The sequence below is a fragment of the Myotis lucifugus genome, unplaced genomic scaffold (assembly GCF_000147115.1).
Source record: "Myotis lucifugus unplaced genomic scaffold, Myoluc2.0 scaffold_5207, whole genome shotgun sequence".
Lineage (NCBI taxonomy): Eukaryota > Metazoa > Chordata > Mammalia > Chiroptera > Vespertilionidae > Myotis > Myotis lucifugus.
In genome coordinates this window covers 1-7,279 of record NW_005876255.1, presented here as the reverse complement: position 1 = coordinate 7,279, position 7,279 = coordinate 1, and the positions used below count along the sequence as shown (strand labels likewise).

Below are 7,279 nucleotides of genomic sequence, written 5' to 3'. Positions count from 1 at the left end.
AATTAGCATTTAAATGAGGAGACTGAGTAAAGAAGGTGACTCACCAGTGTGGGCAGGCATCATCCAATCCACTGAGGGTCCAGACAGAACAAAACGGTGGAGAAAACACCAACTCTCTCTCTTGAGCTGGGATGTCCACCTATGATGCTCTGGACATCATAGTTCCTGTTTCTCAAGGCTTTGAACTCCAGAGTTGACACCAGTGGCCTTAACACCTTATTTGCAGTCCTTTAGCCTCTCAACAAATTACATGGCTGGCTTTTCTGGTCCACTGCTTGCAAATGACAGATTGTAAGACTTCTCGGCCTCCATAACCATGTGAGCCAATTCATGTAATAAATCTCATATATCCATACCTGTATCTATGGCTATATCCTATCAGTTCTTTTTCTCTGGAGAACCCTAACACATTGCCCTTTTTCATTTATTAAAAAACAAAATTCGCCGAAACCGGTTTGGCTCAGTGGATGGAGCGTCAGTCTGCGGACTGAAGGGTCCTGGGTTCGATTCCGGTCAAGGGCATGTACCTGGGTTGCGGGCACATCCCCAGTAGGGGATGTACAGGAGGCAGCTGGTCGATGTTTCTCTCTCATCGATGTTTCTAGTTCTCTATCCCTCTCCCTTCCTCTCTGTAAAAAATCAATAAAATATATTTTTTTAAAAAAACAAACAAAAAACAAACAAACAAAAAATTCAACCTAGTAAATTTGAAGATCTCCCTGGCTTTATTAAGGAACTAATGAATCGGGCAACATCTCATCCAGCAAGTACAAGGGCAATGTTAACATAAAAACAACCCAACCTGTAAAGATTCTTGTGAGTTTATTTGAGCCCAACTGTCAACAATTGCCGGGAAGCAGATTCTCAATGGACTGGGATAATGCTCCAAAGAATGGCCATTTTTCATCTATTTTTATACATCGCAATCAAAGGAGGGGACATGGGAGGGTTACAAGAAATCCACTGGTGAGAGATTAGGGAGGTGGGAGAAAGCAAAGCTGGGAACCTCTGGGATTAGATGAAAAGTAAAAGACAGACACATACTTAGGTGGGTTCAGGATAGTTAACAGTCAACAATTAACATGATAACAACAACAATGAAGGAATCTGTGGTATCTGTCCTGGCACCCAGGCACATTTGGTTGTGCCCTGAGGGGTCCAGAAAAAGGGAAGTTACAAGTTACCCAGACATTTCAAAGATATGTTAGTAGAGATGCAGAAAGACAGATAGGCTCAGTTAAGGTAAAGGTTGACCTTGTCAGTGAAGATACCAGCCTAGGAGGTGACTACCCACCATAACTGCTTTTAGTTAAAGTTTAATTTCAGACCATCCCTGGGGTGACTTTAGGTCTCTGAGTTTGCATGACTGCCATACAGGCCTTCCCTGAGCTTGTCAGGTTAGCATGTGGCCCCTTCCGTCCACAGCACTCTGAGGGGTTGTACAAAATGAAAGGTGTTTTATAGGTAAAAGGGTGGGGCACGAGAGCTCTTAACAAACGAAAAGGATTATATTTTAGATCAGGACCTGGGTTTGGGGGAAAGGGAACAGCAAGGCTTTTTGTCATGCAGGTTGTCTCTTCTTTCTGTGGGGAGGAGGACGGGGAATGAGCCTGCAGGACAGATTACTTTACTGGTGCCCGACCAGAAAATTCCAAATTGGTTAATTAAGATTCAATTTCCGGAAGAGGTTGAGACCACAAACAAATCAAGTATTAAATCTAGGGTCAGTATCATGGGATTTTAGCATAAGCGATGCCATTTGGGCCTAGAGGTTTCTCCGTACAGTGTGTCAGTGTAAGAAACATTCAAACTTGTAAGAATTTTTATGAGTTTATTTCATCCAAACTTATAACAATTGCTGAGAAGCAAAATCTCATCAGATTGAAAAAATGCTCTAGAAAATGGCAGTTTTACCACTTATTTTATACATCAGAGAGAGAAGAAAGAGAGAAACAATCAATTTGTTGTTCCACTTAATTGATTGATTCATTGGTTAATTCTTGTATGTGATTTGACCAGGAGTCAAACCCAAAACCTTGGCATGTCAGGACAACACTCTAACCAACTGAGCTACCCGGCCAAGGCTAATGTTTGTGTTTTACTTGGCAAGTTTAACCCATTTACATTTATGGTGATTACCAATATATCTGGAATTGGTTCTTCCATCTTATTTGGTTATTTCTACACCTTCCAGTTTTTTATGCAATTTGTTAATTTTTTTTTAATTGAACTGGGTGTTTCTGTTTTGCTTTCTTGTGTTTGGAGAATAATAACACAAGAGAAAATAAAATGGAATAAACATGCTAAGAGAGTCACTGAAAATGGAGGGAGTTGAGCCGGGTCACTGTGACTCAGTTGGTTGAATGTTGCCCTGTGCACAAAAAGTTGCCGGTTAGATTCCCTGTCAGGGCACATACTGAGGTTGCGGCCTCCATCCCCAGATGTGTGCCCAGCAGGAGAAAGCTGGCACGGAGCCACCTGTAAGTCCTGAGGAAGGGAAAGGGTGCATGAGCTCCTCTGTTTACATCAGCAACCAGGGAAGAACCAGGAGCCTTACTAACTAAGATTCTTTACTAACCGCAGGGCCAGTCACACACAGACCCTGCAATGCTTCCCCTCTAAGGGACACTGATTACCAGAGAGAGTGTCTGTCCTCTCTCCATCCTGATCAAAGATTCATCTCAAGAGTCTCAAAGCAATTGGATAGTTTCCACAGCAGGAGGTTCAGCAGCAACTCAACTTCCTCTTTTCTATGCGTCCCTTCCAGTGGATGTCAAACAACCATGGAAGCTTAGGTACCCGAGTCGTAACTTCTAGTGCAGTGGTTCTCAACCTTCTGGCCCTTTAAATACAGTTCCTCATGTTGTGACCCAACCATAAAATTATTTTTGTTGCTACTTCATAACTGTAAGGTTGCTACTGTGATGAATTGTAATGTAAATATCTGGTATGCAGGATGGTCTTAGGCGACCCCTGTGAAAGGGTCGTTTGACCACCAAAGGGGTCACAACCCACAGGTTGAGAACTGCTGTTCTAGTGTCAAATGTACCTTCACTTCCTTTTCTGTCTACATAAGTCCCTCTCACTCCCCCCAAGTCAGAGCACTGTTCCAAGGCCCGCCCTCAACAAGTAAGTCTTCAATAAAACTCTTTTCTGAAGTTTACAGAGTCCGTTTTCTTTTCCTTGACAGTCCTGTCCAGGATTCCAACAGACACATGGTCCCTGACACCAGGGCTGACAAAGGAAACATTCGCAGCACTAGTAGAGTGTCTCTGAGGAACACACAAAAGCCCCTTTTAGAGAAACGGTCACTTTGAACACCTTCTAAGCCCACAGGGCAGAAGCAGACCTCAAGGGACTCGCCACAAGGGGCATTCCTTCCCCCAACCCCTCCCAGGAGGGTTGGGCAGCAGGGAGGTCAGGCTTGGGGCCTGCCACACCCCCAAACTAGAAGGTGTGAGGCAACCACCATGTGACCTGGCCCCAACAGGAAAGAGCTGATTGGCCTAATAGGGTCACCTGACCCAACAGCAGCCAATCAGTAGGCTGAACTAGGATTTGGTGAGCTGATTCTCTCTCAAGAATTTGAACTAGGAGCACCTGACAGGGTGTAGGAAGGGACAGAGCTGAGCTGATATGGGGAGGAGGGGCAAAGGAGGGGATGTGGGATCAGAGACCTCAGGATTGTCCCAAGCCCAGTGGTGAGGAAGCAGGAGTTCTGGGGATGGGGTGGGGGAGGGTGAAAGCAACAAACAGAGGAAAGATGTGAAGAGCAGAGAGGTAATAAGGCTGGTTTTAAGATTGGCAAGAGCATATATTGAGTTTCTTTATGGCAAAGGTTTGGTTTGGTTTGAACTCCAGTGAACATCTGCACACTCTGGCTGCTGAGCCTAGAAGCCATCCCGGGTCTAGTTCCAGGCCAAGGTCCTGACTATCCCGTGGTTCCTGTTCTTGTATATCCACGAGGTCTTGCTGTCCAGTGTGTCCTCACAACCAGAAGCGCCCATTACTTGAGGTAACAGGAGTTGGACTGTGTGTCCTGCAAGGTAAGAACGCAGCCGCAAAGAGAAAGTGAAAGATCACCAAAGGGCCAGGGCACCAACTGGCGTCACCAGGAACAGAGCCCAGCTGTGCCCTCAACAGACTTCACACCAGGCAGTTCTGGCTGCATTTCCCCCAATAACATCCTCCTTTATTGGGCTGTATTTAATTCTGTGAAAATATGTCTTATTATAAAAACAGAATGAAAGCCATAAACCAAACCTCAAAACCTCTAGCAAAACAAGTTCCTGTTAATGTATAAAGTAATTGCTGTCAGGACAGTCCCTTCAACTTATTGCTTTTGTCGCTTGTTTCTTGAGATCACAGCTCCGATGAGGCCCACAGCTGCCAAGCCCACTCCTGCGATGCCAGCCGCCATGAGGGCATCTCTGACCTGCAAAGAGAGGAGGTGGGTCAGACTCGGTGTCAGGACTCTGAGTACAGGCTGTACGGTCAACAAGAATGTTCAGCTCATAGAGCCTCCCATGCCCCTTGGTCTCCACAACAAACTCAGAAGTCAACAAATATTGGCAAGGAAATGGGGGGAGAGGGCTGGAAGGGGAAAGAGTTGGTGAATGGAGCCAGCTGGCCAATGGGGAGCCCATGAAGCTAGTGTGAAGTCAAGAAGGAATTGCTACTGAATCATCAATAAATTATGACCTCCATGAGAGCAAGGACCTCACATGTCTTGTTCACTGCTGTATCCCCAGGGTCCGGCCAGGTGCCCACCAGGCGCAAGCAAGACCAGCTCCTGTGATAATGCAAAGGGAGAGTAAGCTGTCTTCAGCTCACAGCAATGTTCCCCATGAAGGCACAGGGCCCAAAGCAGCAAAGCTGTACTTTTTCCCACTGAAGGCTTGAAAGGGTCTTGAGCACAAATCAAGAAATCTCACCCCAAAACCAAGCCAGGCATTTAAGCAGAATCAAGAATAGCAAAAGATAAATAAATAAGTAAATAAATAAATTTTTGAAAGATCAGCAAAGGACCAGATTCTTAATCATTGTATGCCAAGAAGTCCAATGAAGACAGTGTATCAAACATCCCAGGAATAAGAAGGATGGAAATGTGGACCTGATACCCTAAACCCACATCCTTACATGGCCCGGTCAGCGCTGCCCTCGCTACTCTAACCACAGAGCTTGCCTGGACTGTATATGTGTGGCTGCCACAACCCCTCGGTGACCAGTGCAGGAAAGAATTTGGAGCTCCTCTAGGGATATATAGATGCCAAATGTGTCCAGCTGTGTGATATGTCAGGAGACACCCGTGTAACTAGCATGACAAGGACCCTTCACTGATGTTCTTAGCAGCCAGAGAATATGATGACCGAATTGGAGGAAGCTACAGACCTGAGGTTGACTGCTGCTCAGTCTTTAACTTTCCCCTAAAAGGCCATGAGGCGCAGCTTTGTGGCCGCCCTGGTTCTGCTGGTGAACTTGCTAGGAAAACTGGGTAAACCCACTGCACCCCGTGTTTTCCTGGCTCAGCTCTGTGTCAGGTGGGAGACGTGGTTGGCAGATGATGGAGGAGGCACAAGGGGCCCCTAGTTCTCTACAGAGAAGAAATGCTGATGCAGCTGGATCATATAAAGATACTTGTCAAGGCAACAACAGCAGCCCCATTGTCTGCGGTCATGCTGTGTGCAGAGTATAATGAAACACAATAAAGCACTCTCTACCCTTTATTATGGAAACACCTATCTTGTTCCCTAAACTCAGCCTGTATATTTTCTTTGGGTCATTTTTGCCATCTTTTTTTTTTTTTTTAGAAAAACAGTCTTGGGTTTATTCTATAGCATCCATAGAGTTTGAGTTCAGCCCAAGACCCACCCAAGATTAGACAGAGCGTGTTTTTGTCTTAAGCCAGCTTTTTTTTCTTCATGAGTACACAAATCTCAGATGTATCCCTTAAATTGTGCCAAATTTTAAATGACGGACTGAGAAATAAAAAACATGGCAAAAATTAGACTTCTCTTTTTGTTATCTCTACCTCCCTTTGTGTCCCCAGGACAGATACTATCAGCCACATGTCTCCCCACCCCTACATCCTGTTGCTCTGGGGAAATTCAGTAAATGGCCTGGCCGCCAAGGTTTTTTTTCCCACTAAACTAAAGGCATGCTTAATAAACTAACAATAAACACATTAAACCAAACAAAAAAGACAGATCAACAGACATATAGACAAGACTTAATATATCATGGTTCTTTTCATGAATCTTTTCCTATTCTGCTCTCTATAGTATACACTAGCCTTTAAAGTTATTTTAGCTAAAAATCTGCCTGCCCCAAGGCATCATATGGTAATTTTCAGACAAAGCATCAGAGTCCCCCTGCGAGAGAACTGAGCCTTTCTGCACCAGAGGTGGAGGATCCGGTGGTGCCTTTTTAGTTATTACAGACCTTTGATCCCCAATACAAATTGGGCATTTTGCAATTTGAACAAGAACCCACATAGTTAAATATGACAAGGATACTCATTTTTCTTTGAGCCTGATTTAAGAGAGTAAACATTTTGACATTTTAATTTCTTTATAATTTTGCCTTTTAATCAAATTCTTCCCCATTATAGCCTGGCTTGAAACAAAAGACGTCCTCGCCCACTCTGGATCACGAATTCCAAAACTGGTGGGAGCTCTATGCCCAGTGAATCTCCCCACCTTTACTGGTGATCCCCACCTTTACCGGTGGACCTCTTCCTTCACTCAGGCAAATCATCTTCTTCTTCAGATGTCCCTCATTGAGGCGCCACAAATGCCGCAGTCTTTCACAGCAAGGGTTGAGGAATCTGCAGAAGGAACTGACGCATAAATGAAGAGACTAGACAAGAAATGTAAATTTGGAAGGCATGGGGGACCAGGCGGAAATCCTTCTCTAGTGGGATGGGCTGCCCAAATGTCTGGACCCACAGCTTTTTATTTACACACGAGGGGCCCAGTGCATGAAATTCGTGCATGAGGGGTGGGTCCCTCAGCCCGACCTGCACCCTCTCCAATCTGGGAGCCTTCAGGGGAGCCCTCTCCAATCTGGGAGTTTCTGTCTGTCTTTGCAATCATATGAGGGAATTGTCTGAGACCCCAACCCAGTTTGGTTTGGTGCTCACAGAATAATAGAGGTCTTTTTTTTTTCTTTGCTCCATTGGTGGAGATTTCCTAGAAGTTGTAGGATATCTTCCCTTTAATTTTTCCTCGACACTCTGACTTTACTTATGCCTATCACTTTTGCTTTCCCTCCATCCCCC

General features: G+C 45.0%; 1 long non-coding RNA gene across 2 annotated transcripts; it reads right to left on the bottom strand.

Annotated features, from left to right (window-relative positions):
• Window positions 1-1,814: 1,814 nt before the first annotated feature.
• On the bottom strand, window positions 1,815-6,919 carry LOC106695944. 2 transcript variants are annotated; one of them, XR_001346910.2, is made up of 2 exons: window positions 6,718-6,919; window positions 1,815-4,435 (listed from the first exon to the last, which is right to left on the bottom strand). It is a non-coding gene; the product is annotated as an uncharacterized LOC106695944 (long non-coding RNA). The 2 variants fall into 2 exon arrangements; XR_002827816.1 differs by lacking the exon at window positions 6,718-6,919 and adding an exon at window positions 4,725-4,934.
• Window positions 6,920-7,279: the final 360 nt, after the last annotated feature.